Raw genomic sequence first — 14,195 nt, forward strand, 5'->3', positions numbered from 1 at the left:
TGAAACTGGGATGGTGCAATGAGCTAAAAAACGGTGTTGGGTCTAGCCCTGATCACTTGACTGGGTGAGAGTATTCTGCTTAATTCAGAGACTCTGTCCCTCACCACCCCTTGTTGTAAATATTTTTGTCCACCCTAAGCGTGGAAGGGTATACTCAGACATGAGTCCCTTGCTCATTGCACCATCAGGATTCAAGCAAGCCGGGCCAAAGACGGCTGTAATGCCAGAAACCGGTCCCCAGAAGCTTGTTTCCTTCCCAGTGTAAGAATTGGCTTTTGTAGTCTGGTCTGCCCTGTTCCCATGATGCACTGGGCCAGGGACAGACTAATTTGCATACAGCCAGGTTCTGAAACTGGGATGGTGCAATGAGCTAAAAAACGGTGTTGGGTCTAGCCCTGATCACTTGACTGGGTGAGAGTATTCTGCTTAATTCAGAGACTCTGTCCCTCACCACCCCTTGTTGTAAATATTTTTGTCCACCCTAAGCGTGGAAGGGTATACTCAGACATGAGTCCCTTGCTCATTGCACCATCAGGATTCAAGCAAGCCGGGCCGAAGACGGCTGTAATGCCAGAAACCGGTCCCCGGAAGCTTGTTTCCTTCCCAGTGTAAGAATTGGCTTTTGTAGTCTGGTCTGCCCTGTTCCCATGATGCACTGGGCCAGGGACAGACTAATTTGCATACAGCCAGGTTCTGAAACTGGGATGGTGCAACGAGCTAAAAAACGGTGTTGGGTCTAGCCCTGATCACTTGACTGGGTGAGAGTATTCTGCTTAATTCAGAGACTCTGTCCCTCACCACCCCTTGTTGTAAATATTTTTGTCCACCCTAAGCGTGGAAGGGTATACTCAGACATGAGTCCCTTGCTCATTGCACCATCAGGATTCAAGCAAGCCGGGCCGAAGACGGCTGTAATGCCAGAAACCGGTCCCCGGAAGCTTGTTTCCTTCCCAGTGTAAGAATTGGCTTTTGTAGTCTGGTCTGCCCTGTTCCCATGATGCACTGGGCCAGGGACAGACTAATTTGCATACAGCCAGGTTCTGAAACTGGGATGGTGCAATGAGCTAAAAAACGGTGTTGGGTCTAGCCCTGATCACTTGACTGGGTGAGAGTATTCTGCTTAATTCAGAGACTTTGTCCCTCACCACCCCTTGTTGTAAATATTTTTGTCCACCCTAAGCGTGGAAGGGTATACTCAGACATGAGTCCCTTGCTCATTGCACCATCAGGATTCAAGCAAGCCGGGCCGAAGACGGCTGTAATGCCAGAAACCGGTCCCCGGAAGCTTGTTTCCTTCCCAGTGTAAGAATTGGCTTTTGTAGTCTGGTCTGCCCTGTTCCCATGATGCACTGGGCCAGGGACAGACTAATTTGCATACAGCCAGGTTCTGAAACTGGGATGGTGCAATGAGCTAAAAAACGGTGTTGGGTCTAGCCCTGATCACTTGACTGGGTGAGAGTATTCTGCTTAATTCAGGGACTCTGTCCCTCACCACCCCTTGTTGTAAATATTTTTGTCCACCCTAAGCGTGGAAGGGTATACTCAGACATGAGTCCCTTGCTCATTGCACCATCAGGATTCAAGGAAGCCGGGCCGAAGACGGCTGTAATGCCAGAAACCGGTCCCCGGAAGCTTGTTTCCTTCCCAGTGTAAGAATTGGCTTTTGTAGTCTGGTCTGCCCTGTTCCCATGATGCACTGGGCCAGGGACAGACTAATTTGCATACAGCCAGGTTCTGAAACTGGGATGGTGCAATGAGCTAAAAAACGGTGTTGGGTCTAGCCCTGATCACTTGACTGGGTGAGAGTATTCTGCTTAATTCAGAGACTCTGTCCCTCACCACCCCTTGTTGTAAATATTTTTGTCCACCCTAAGCGTGGAAGGGTATACTCAGACATGAGTCCCTTGCTCATTGCACCATCAGGATTCAAGCAAGCCGGGCCGAAGACGGCTGTAATGCCAGAAACCGGTCCCCGGAAGCTTGTTTCCTTCCCAGTGTAAGAATTGGCTTTTGTAGTCTGGTCTGCCCTGTTCCCATGATGCACTGGGCCAGGGACAGACTAATTTGCATACAGCCAGGTTCTGAAACTGGGATGGTGCAATGAGCTAAAAAACGGTGTTGGGTCTAGCCCTGATCACTTGACTGGGTGAGAGTATTCTGCTTAATTCAGAGACTCTGTCCCTCACCACCCCTTGTTGTAAATATAGTCCTCCGCAGGAGCAGCAAGCTTGTGGCTTGGAGGAGGCTATGCGAGGTTTCGAGGTGCCCCACATGAATGATCTTATCCTGGAATATATTAGACGCAGTGTGGTAAGGGGTATCTGCATGGGAAGCATTCCAAGGGCATCTATAAACCGCAGGAGTGTGACCATGTGGACAGCCTGCACGGTACTCATATGGAAAGCTCCAACACCGTCCATTTCCCAAAGTCGTGTTGCATCTGGATGACCAAGGGGTTCAGGTTGTCTGAAACCATTCCTGTCAGACCCTTATTCACCTTGATACCAAAATATTTAAGGCGCATTGTTGCCTGTGGAAGGGGTAGCTATGTATGGCTGCCTCTGTGGTGCCATCCGAGATGGGGAATGCTTCACTCTTATCCCAGTTGATTTTATAACTAGAAAAGGATGAAAAATCTTCAATGATTTGCAGCATGGATGGTAAGGATCAATGCAGGTCTGTGAGAGTTAGCAGAATATCATCCGCAAAGAGGTATAATTTGGAGTTGCCTATCGGGAGGTATATGCCAGTGATGTTAGCCGAGTTACTTATGGTGGCTGTCAGGGGTTCCATGGCCAGGAGGAATAGAAGCAGGGATAGGGGGCACCCCTGATGTGTTCCTCTACAAATTGGAAATGGGTCCATTAGGAAACCTCTGCAGTTCACCGGTGCAGTAGGATTGTTGTATAGCAAGCACACTTTGGCAATCAATTGGGCACCTAGGCCGAAGTGTTCCATTATGTGAAATAAGTAGTCCCCTTTTATGAGATTGAGCAACAGTGCAAGCGTGTGCGAAGGGAGTTCTTTGGCAGTCCAGAACTTATGTGCGAGTTTGCGTAGGTGGTTTCTAGAGGAAGGTTGCGGCTCAAATCCCTCTTGCGAGTCGTTCACAGTGAGGGGATTACTTTTCGAAGGCGGGATGCCAAAACACTGGTCAGGGTTTTAATGTTGCAGTTCAGCAGCGAAATGGGCTGATAGCTGCCACACAGCAGAGGGTCCTTCTGTCAAGACTGCTGTACCTGAACCTCCTAAAGTCTGTGGGGGCGATCCGCAGAGGGCCTCTAAAGATGAGAATTTCCCAATTCCCAAACACCCCAGGTCCCAGAGGACTCTGAGCTCAGGAATGAGGGGGAAAGGGGAAGTGGATAACAAACCGAGAGACTGCCACACCCTGGTGTCTTCAGTTTTCTGGCACCTAGAAGATTAACACAAAATTAATACATTCCCACAAAACTTGACATTCAAATTCTGTCTTTTTCTTTGGTTCTGGAGAGAGTTCTTGTATACCTGTGTTTAGTGTGGAATGCGCCTCTCTCTTGCAGAAGTGAAGGTAGATAAACAATAGTAGATTCTGCTTCACAAATAGGTTGACGACTTGATAGAAGTTCTAGCTGCTAACTTGTTCTAGCTCAAGGTGCGAGTAAGAGAATATAACTTCATGCGCATATAGATATCCCCCTAAACACTACCTAGACAAGCAATGTTCATTTTGAAGAGAGCTAGCAGTTAAACTCAGGAAATGCTGAAGTATATCCTCAAGTGTCTTTAGTCAGGTCGGTATGCACCAAGAGAAAAAAAATAAAAAATAAACTACGAGAATGGATTTTTCAGAAAGGAAGAACTCCAATCTCCGTAATTCTATCTCGAGCGCTGCAGAGTACTGTTCATAAATCATTCAAGAACTGTCAAGTAGAATATATATTCAAAAGCTTCTTTTAAGCGAGAATTAGAACAAGCCTTCCTTAATGCATAAGCAAGACTCAACGGAAAACTGCATCTCTGAAGTTTATATTGCCTCAGTCCTTGTTCAATCCAAAAGACAAAAGAGTCTAACGCTTACCATTTTCTCTCAGGACTACTGCACGGCTTAATGAGAGAGAGACAAACGGCAAACTCAGACCTTGAAGACGCGAAGAATTTTCAAACTGCGATGTCGGGAATACTCTTGAAGTCTTCGTAGATACTCAGGTTCACCTCTTCAATCAAGAACTCTTCTTCTGACGAGCCGAGGGAAAAGTTGAGATGCCTCACAAGAGACTCTCACAGACGCGACCGGCTCCGTCAAAACTTCAGTTGAGGTGCTCAGTCAGAGCGCGCACGAAATGGCGGAACTGCTGCAGAGAACTAGAACGCTAACCTGAAGGCTAGCGTGAACCTACATTAAACAGAAAGGCTTGACTCTCTCTGCCTAAACTGTGCCACCAATTGATTCCAACTGGAGGTGGATCGATGAGGAAACAAGAAGCCTCTCCGTATCGATAAATGCAAGGGACCAGTCTGCTTTGACACCACTGCGGGCTTGACACCTTCTCAGGTTGGGTAAGACAGCTATCACAGCTCTACTGGTAAGGGGGCCCAGGGAGGATGCCTGTTCTGCTTCATGAAATGCCAGCCACAATGTACCAGCCAAGTCCTCTCCTACCCAGAAATATAATTCTTCTGGGAAGCTGTCTTCTCCGGGGGCCTTGTGGTAGGAAAATGTGGCTATTGCTGATGCTATCTCTTCTCTGCTGAACTCTCCCTCTAATAGCACCCTGCCCTTGTCTGAGAGGCGAGTGAGATTTGCCTCTTGTAGGAAGGTGGTCAACCTGTCCACCACAACAGGCTACCCTGGAGTATAGAGGGACTCATAAAATGAGGCAAATTCATTCACAATGTCCTGGGGGTGAGTGAGGGTCTCCCCCTTTGCCAAAGTTATGGCCGGTATGGCCATGGCAGCTTAATGCTAATGGAGCGGTGCTGCCAGCAATCTCCCTGCTTTCTCTACCTGCTCGTAATGCCTCTGTTTCATCCTATACAGAGTATACTCTGCTTTGGAGGTGAAGAGACCCTTTGAGCCATTCAGGCCTGCTCCAGAGATTTACGATGCTATAGGGTGGGGTGTGCAGAGTACAGGCAGGTATGTGTCCTAATTTCATTTTCCAGCTCCTTCTGCCGAGCAATAGTGTGTGTGATGGTCTGTGTTGTGTCTCTCATGAGCTGGCCCCTGATGGTGGCCTTTGCTGCAGCCCAGAGAGTCCTGCCAGAGTCCTCAGACCCATATTTGTCAGGGAAATAGTCTTTGAGGAAAGTCTGCAAGTGGAATTTACCGGTAAGGTTCCGAAGGAGGTGGATATTAATTCGCCAGGGTTTGCGTCCCGGACTGGCTAACCATACTTCCAGTGAAGGAAGGACCGGGGAGTTGTTGAAGAGAGCGCAGCCTCCAGGATTTGTGATTCCTGAGTGAACTGCACCACCCTGTGGGAGATGAGAAAATAGGCCAGTCGGGAGAGCGTGGCGTGTGTCGGAGAGCTGAAGGTATATTCTGTACCTGAGGGGTGGCTCAAACGCCAGTGGTCTCTAATCAAGGGGTCCCAATTCTGTCCAGAACTGAGTCCTTCGCAAGGTCCAGTCCCCACTAATTAGATATTGTGAGGCACCTATTTCCACCAAAACACGATTTAGCTGTAGGAGAAACATTTTTTTCACCCCAATCGGAGCATAAACTGACCTGACCCATATAAGGTGGTCACCCAACATTAGCTTTGCAAACGCATATCACCCATCATGTTCTGTTCATGTTTTAATAACCATAACCTGGAGGGATTTCTGGTGGAAAATTGCCACACCACATTTTCCTGTGGGCCCAACGTCCAGGAGCCCACCCTGTACACTGATGTGGATCACTTTCCCCACCAAATCTCTGCATAGCTTGTCGGATTCCAGAGCGCCAAGATGCATCTCCTGCAGTAGTGCTATGTCCACTTGTTTGGTTTGTAAGTAAGAGAGTATTTTTTTCATTTGATATAATGTGTAAGGCCATGCACGTTCCAGGTTAAGGGTGAGTTGGGCTCATGATGATAAGTCATACCGGGCAGGGAGTGGAAGGATCCTGATGGTGTTTGTCAAGGATTCCTGCAGAAAGAGAAGTATGACAGGATAGCGCTGGGATAGTCCCCTTTCCCAGAGGACTAGCATGGAGTGGTGTGTCAGGGAAGATAGAGGGTGGTGGACAAGAGGTCTGGATGCAAGGGATGCGAGGATCTACAGATATCGGAAGGGGTAGAAGGTGAAAGACCGATTTAGAGGAGGAGAGAGAGAAAGAAGAAGGGCAGGAAGGCTATGTAGCAAAAAGAGGCTCAGGCGCGGGGAGAGATAAGGCATAAGGGAGGGAAGGTAACGGGTGTCGGGTAACACCCTGGCACAAAACGGGCAGCAGGGAGGAATAAGGGGAGGCTGTAATCATACAGGAGAGAGTGGGGAGGAGGCGGGGAAAAAATAAGACTAATGGGGGGTGAGCTATTGAGTACTAGGTAGCGCAGGGGACACTAGACTTTCTATTGTGGGTCCAAGCTTGCCGGTGCACTGGTCTGAGAGGCTAGTTTCCACAGAGGGCAGAGCGCTGCTCATGGTGGCTCTCAAAGATGAAGATGTGAGGCAGGCTGTGGGGATGATGGTAGCAGGCGAGGGAGAGGTCCAGAGGGCACCCCTTTTGTCTTACGCAGACGCTGGCGCGAGCGCTATCTGATTTTTAAAGCAGAGCACTTGCCGCTTTTTTAAATACTGTCTCTTTGAAGTTTTAATTCTGCGCACTCACCAGTCACAGAGTCCACAGCACGAATTCGCCCACAGTAACAGCGCGGGACCGCCACCATTTTGGGAGCGATCCGGTCAGCGGGCTAGTATTTCATGCCCCTGCCAGTACTTAAGCAGACGCTGGCGCGAGCGTGCAGCAACTCGTGCAGCGGGTGCGCCAAAGGCAAACCCGTCTGCTCCCGTCCGCGCTTGTTCCGTGCTCAGCGCCAGCCCCCCCTACCCAAACAACTCCAGATAATGAAAAAACTCTTTCTTACTCCAGTAATTACCTGAAGTCTCTTAATCCCAACATGGCAGACCATAACTGTCATATTTTTCACCGAGAACACAGGCCCACTCACATCCTAAAGATTTGCCCTGGCTGTAACAACAAATTACCGAAAATAACGTCTCAACCGGTGGCCGCACTAAAGGATGAACAGGAAAGGACAGGTGAAGTCGCCTCAGGCACTGCCTGGAAATGTGTCCTCATCAATTTGAGGTCCCTGGTCAAGTTAAGTGATGAATGTGCCTCCTTTTTGGCTTTTGTTACAGAAACCTGGACAGACGACTCGTCCGGTACTGACCTAGTGAAAGCTACCCCAGCTGACTATCTCTGCTACTCGCTAAATAGAGCACAGAGGAAAGGGGGTGGACTAGCAGTTATACACCACAACACAATCACATCATCTTTTAATCCACTAGTTAAGGAGGAATGTGAAGCCCTAGAGTTTTGTCTCTACCTTACACACCATGATTCTTTTAGAGGCACCCTCATCTCTAGACCCCCAGGCCCAGAGGAGGCTTCACAATTCAAGTAGGTAATATATTAGAAATAGGGTTAAACACTACCTCGTACATAATTTTAGGCGACTTTAATTTCCACCTGGAATTAGTCGCTGACCCTGACACCACCAATCTTCTAGATCTGATGAAGGGTGGAAATCTAGAACAACTGGTAACTGGACCCACCCATCAAGCAGGTCACACTCTTGATGGTATCTTTTCAAATAACCCTCAGCTATCATTTATGAATCTTTGCCCTATAACATGGTCCGATCATATGGCAGTACTCTTTAAGCTCACCACGCATAACCACTCGGGTATAAAACCCTCCAAAAAATATCTTCAAACAAGAGCCTGGTAAAGCATAGAAGTGGAGGATCTATACAAACTGCTTACCTTGACTAATAACCCGGTTCCTACAGATCTGGACCAAGCAACCAAATCATACATGAATTGGTTAGGAGACGCAGGGAATAAGCTAGCCCCAAAACATGGGTACGCCTCCACAGGCAACAGCTTTCCTCACCTTGGTACTCACAGGAGCTTAGGGACCAAAAATTAGGTTGTAAACACCGGTAAAAGAAGCTGGAGGAAAGATTACAAAGACGAAGATAAAAAGGAATAAAAATTGAGCTTGGCTAAATACAAACAGTTGCTACAACGCACTAAGCAAAAGTATTTCACAGAAAAAATTCATGAGGCCAAAAACTCACCCAAAGTGCTGTTTAAAACAGCTAATACTCTAGCCCACCCTAGTTCCCCTTCTATCCCAGAGAGTCAAGAATTATGCAATAATAGAGCCAAATTCTTCTCCGATAAAGTTAATTCCATTTTTCTAATCTTCTCGGACTCCTCAATAAGAAATCCACCTGACTCATCCACTGGCCCAATGAAATAAATAAATGATAACATTGAACTTAACAGCTTCGGCCCCCTCACAGAAGTGGATGCCTACAATCTCCTTGCTAAAGTGAAGTCAAGCTCCCCGCTTGACCCATGCCAGATAGAGATATCAAAACTAGCAGCGAAGATAGTGGCAGGTAAACTAACATCTATCTTCAACTTAATGTACATAGAAGGATACTTCCCGAGAGACTGGAAACAGGCTTCTATTTTGCCCTTATTGATGCAGCCCAATTTTGACGTCAAATATCCAAACAATTTTAGACCCATTTCCAGACTACCCCTTTCAGCAAAAATGATAGAAAGAGATATGAATGCCCAACTCAACCAGTTTCTAAAATTATCTCAGGCTCTGAACCTGACCCAATATGGATTTAGAGAGGGCCACAGCACGGAAACGGCTCTCATCAAGTCCATGGAAGAGATTAGGACCATTCTCGATCAAGGAGGTAGGGCCGCCCTGATCATGTTGGACCTTTCGGCGGCATTTGATATGGTCCATCATGCCCTGCTGGTGGACCGATTAAAGGAGATAGGAGTTAAGGGCATGGCCCAAAAACTCCTATAATCCTTTCTCTCAGAAAGAACCCAAATGGTCAAATTTGAGGCAGAAGCATTCTCCTTACCCTGTGGTGTCCTGCAGGGGTCTTCATTAAGTCCAACGCTTTTTGACATTTATGTGTCCTCTCTGGCCCCACTTATTGAATCCTGTGGTTCTAGTTTGACATCCTATGCAGATGACACCCAAATCGTGGTGGCAATACGACCTGAGCTACTACAGCATACCACATCCAGACTACAGGACTGTATGAACGCGGTGGGAACTTGGATGGCACAGAATTGTTTAAAGCTAAACTCCAGCAAAAAGGAGGTTGTGCTTTTCGGCAACAATCCTATTTTCTGGACCCCAGACTGTTGGCCGAACTCCTTAGGACCACTGCCCTCCCCGACTAGGAAGGTGAAGAACCTCGGAGTATGGATTGATGATGCACTTTGTTTCAAGGACCAGGTGAACACCGTGGCATCTACTACTTTATACATTCTCAGATCGTGTAAAAAAGATAATGCCTCTACTACCTAAAGAAGCACAACAAATAGTGGTCACTGCATTAGTAATGCCCCGATTAGACTATTGTAACAGTCTCTACCTCAAGCTACAGGAAGGCTCAATGAATAAACTACAAATGCTGCAGAACTCAGCAGCCACACTCCTTACGGGCACTCCTAAGTATGTATCGGTCAAAGCAGAGATCAAAAAACTTCACTGGCTTCCAGTTAGGAATCACATCCAGTTCAAGGCTCTATGTCTGGTCTTCAAGGCCCTCCAGGGATCGGGCCAGACTTTTTAAAACAACACTTCCACTGGTACCCACCTAAACGAGCACTCCGGTCCTCTGATGCTAAATTGGTGATGATGCCCCTGATGAAAAAAGCTAACTGGGGTGGTAGACGTTTCATTGCCAATGCTACCAAGGCTTGGAATACCCTCCCAATACATCTGAAACCCATGACCAATCTGATGGCCTTCAGCAGGGCTTTAGAAACTTGGCTTTTCACAAATTAGGTCGCGCAATACACCAATCATTTGATTCCCCTGGAGAGCTTCACCTTAGCGTCAGGACACCTTCGGGTAACAGCTGCGCTCTACAAATGCAATTAACATTAACATTAACATTGTGAACATGGTGGCGCTCGGTACAGTTCCAGAGAGAACAGTATCGGAATCAGAGTCAGGGATGGTGTAGGGGGGGAGAATGTGATCGTACAGCTGAGGAGAGAAAGACACTGGTGCTGGTAATAGTTATAAAAGAGCACAGCGAGAAGAGTGATAGTATCACCAATAAGTAACTTATACAACACGTACAACTTATATCTTATGAAGCACTAAAATATCCAATACAGTATAAACTATACTCAGCTGTCCGATGACTGACAGACGATTCCTTGTCAATACAGGTACATGTTCATTAGATTGTCTCTCGCCAGGTTGTCTTCTCCAGGGCTCCTCCTTCCTTAGTCAGCATCCAATGTGGGTTTCATAGGGGAGCGGGATTTGTCTCTCTGTTGGTCATGTATGAAGGCAGCCATGATTTGTAGGGCAGAGGCCTTGTCCTCATGGGTGCGGGTTGTCCTGCCATGTTCTCTTCCACAATTCTGTGATCCCTTAATAATCCGCAATCTGCTAACTGATGCTTGTGGGGGCACTATTATTATGGGGCTATTCAAGAGCCTCCTGTTGGGTGTCCATGTGCTGCGTTCCTATGGTATCCAGGAACCCTTTACAAAGCTGTGGGAAGGAGGAGGAGGGAACCCAGGGCCCTAGTGGGCTCGCATGCCCAGGCTTGTTGGCTCCCTGGCCCTGCAGACATCGACAGTCGCTTCCCTTCAAGACCGGGCCCAGACATTTACTGAGGGCTTCTTAGAACCCTCCTGGGCTCCTGTTCCAGCTTGGCACCCAGTGGGGGTGGGCCTTCAGGCAGGGCCGGTCTCCGGTCTTTATCCCCAACCTAGTACAGGAGCAACAGAGTCCTCCTGGGCCCGCAGCCACCCCACTCTGGGCCCTGGATGACACCCATACCATGGCCTCAAGTTGCCAACTTTCCACCCTCATGGAGTCTGGCCATATGGTCACCAAACCTGGTGAAAAGATGGCCCGGGATGGCCCCGGAACCAAATGGCCTAGGACGACCTGACCCAGTCGCACAGCAATCTGACGAGGGCAAGAGATGCCATGCACTCCGAGGCCGGTGCTTGGAATACTCCTTGCCAGGAGCTTCTCGCCTCCCTGTGACTTGTGCGGGAGCAGTGGGAGGGGGGATGATCCAGACCTGGCCATCTGGTCACCTGAATACCCAAAAGGGATCACTGCCCCTGTCCGTGTGCCCTGGTGGTGCAGGGTGGGAGGAGGAGGCCCATGTGCCGCGGGCAAGTAGTGAGGTAGCCTCCCGCGGGCCCGTATTTCCTCCTCCACTTCCCTCACACTGGCCTGGCAGCAGTGGGACCCATCCCTAGATGTGGTGTAGGAGGCTCTGCAGGCACCCACTGATGGAGACATGAGTGTGGCTCAAAGGATGACTTTCAATAGATTGCAGTGACGTAGCTGCTCTGCTACTTATGAAACTCTGACCCAGATTCAGGTCGTCTACAAATGATTTAGCACTGGGTGCCACACAAACATGCGGTGCACTAAGGGCAATGGAGGCGGCTCCCTTCTGTCCTTGCTCCGGTCCTCAAGCGAGCGGCTGTACACACCAGCCCCAAGAGGCCAGCTATCCCAGGCCAACCAAGGCTCCACTGCACTGCTGTATCTTTACCTGTTTAGGGTGGATTCTGACTTAGAGGCATTTAGTCATAATCTCACAGATGGTAGCTTTGCCCCGTTGGCTCCTCCACCAAGCACATTCACCAAATGCCGAAAACTGCGGTTCCTCTCATACTGAGGAGGATTACTATTGCATCATCAGTAGGGTAAAACGAACCAGTCTCATGCCGGTCTAAACCCAGCTCACGTTCCCAATTAGTGGGTGAACAATCCAACGTTTGGTGAATTCTGCTTCACCATGATAGAAAGAGCCGACATCGAAGGATCAAAAAGCAACGTCACTATGAATGCTTGATCGTCACATCCAGTTATCCCTGTGGTAACTTTCCTGATACATCCTGCTTGAAACCCAAAAAGTCTGAAGAATCGTAAGACTCCACTTTCACGGTCTGTATTCATACTAAAAATCAATATCAAGCGAGCTTTTGCCCTTCTGCTCTGCGGGAGGTTTTTGTCCACCCTGAGCTTGACTTATTACACCTGCATTATCGTTTGACAGGTGTACCGCCCCATTTAAATGCCCCATCTGCCACTGGCCCTGGAGAGGGTTGTGCCATGCGGTGCTGGGCACTTGAAGGCAGAAGCGAGAGCACCAAGGGGCTTGTCCGTTCCACACTGAGTAAGAGAAAAAACTATAAGAGTAGTGGTATTCCACTGGCCACCTGAGGGCCTCCCAATTAGCCTACACCTCTCAGGTCTCTTCACAGAGTCAGACTACACTCAAGCTCAATGGGTTTTCTTTCCCCACTGAGTCTGCCGAGACTGTCCCTTGTCTGTGGTTTAGCTAGATAGTAGGTAGGGACAGTGGGAATCTCTTTCATCCATTCATGCGTGTAACTAATTAGATGACAAGGTATTTGGCTATTTCTGTACCTCCGCTTGGTGGCTCATTGTGGGTTATTATTGCTGCCCTGTCTATCAGTGTCTTGCTTCCAACAATACAACATTTATTCATTCTGGAGTACCACCACATTTAAAGCTGTCCTCACTGGAACTGGGGTCACGTATAGGCTAGATATAGTATACCCTGCAGTATAATTCCAACAATATAAAACTCTACGAACAGTACTGAGAAATTAAAGAGTGATTAGCAGGAAAATCAATAATCAATGTGTGGTATGTAGTGAATATGTGTATGCAATTAATTGAGACTATTCTTCGTTTAAGACATTCTGATAATAATGATGCACACATTTATATTTAAATTGTTATATGCACACATCTATAAAAATACACATCTATAAAATGCACATTTAAATAGAAAATACATACCTATGATAATTCTATAAAGTCCACATCTATAAAATCCACATCTATATTAAGTCTTGTGTCAACAATAAACTATTATGTAACAGTTTTAACCACATTTAAATATTAATGGATCAATGTTTTAAAACAATATGTTGTATAATATTGAAGTGTGCAGCAATACAGTGTAAATCTCAGCATTTAGCTTGACATTTAATTGTCCATGAATACTTGGTACATTTTAAGAGTGTCCATTAAATTAGTCGGGCAAAAATTCTTCTTGAATGGGAAAGACATTTGCAAATCAAGATCAGCCAGAGCATCATCATTACATTGAGGCCTTCTGTACCATCTTTGATAAATATTACATCTGATTTTCTTAGTTCACCTTGATTGTTTTTGACATGAAGTTCCCATATGCCATCCTCCCACACCTTTTTGCTCTACTAATGAGAAATTCCAATAGTTTGTTATGCCTTTTTATCCTTATGTCCTAGGTTTTAGGACATGCACTTGAAATGTGTAAAATTGTTTTGCAAACATCTTTACAGTATCTGCATGTAGCAAATGTTCAAATTCTTCCCCTAGTGATGGTTTCTCTAGTATACAAAACATTTGCTCTTAACATCAATGCAGCTATGTATGGATTTTCTTTCATTTTGTTATGCTTGCTGATCCAGAAATTTGAGGTTGAATTATTTGCTAAATATTTAATACCATCACCTTGGTCAGGGAGATTTGCCCCTTTCTCAATATCCTCTGTCCTCCAATCAAATGTTACTAACAAATTTAAATCATAACTTGGGAATCTACTGTCTAAAATGTTGAATATGTGTGTTTTGATGACGTTATCAATTTTTTCATTAATTAATTCTCCTGCATACATAAGGAATGAGCTATGTACAGATCTGGAGCTTCCCTGAGGTACAGTAAACTATTGACTTTATTTAGTCAGATTGTAGTACACAGCTATGGTACACTGATGCCCTCATATGATCTTTTCTAGTATAGGAGACCACCGCGTGTGAATGCAGGTAGGTGCAGGAAATCTTTGACGTATTTCTTTATTGTTTGATCCAAAGTGTTTCAAGTTTTTGCTTCTGTTCCTGTCATTCCCAATTTGAATGAAAATTTAGGGATCAAGTATTGACACAATATTCAT

The 14,195-nt window shown here is 46.7% G+C and overlaps 1 protein-coding gene and 1 pseudogene across 1 annotated transcript in view; both read right to left on the bottom strand.

Moving 5' to 3' along the window:
• Positions 1–14,195, bottom strand: part of LOC144770436 (uncharacterized) — a 983,924-nt gene that overhangs the window by 459,704 nt on the left and 510,025 nt on the right. The window lies entirely within an intron of this gene.
• LOC144771087 (28S ribosomal RNA) lies at positions 11,515–12,541 on the bottom strand (annotated as a pseudogene).

This window comes from Lissotriton helveticus, chromosome 7 (assembly GCF_964261635.1).
Source record: "Lissotriton helveticus chromosome 7, aLisHel1.1, whole genome shotgun sequence".
Taxonomy (NCBI): Eukaryota; Metazoa; Chordata; class Amphibia; order Caudata; family Salamandridae; genus Lissotriton; species Lissotriton helveticus.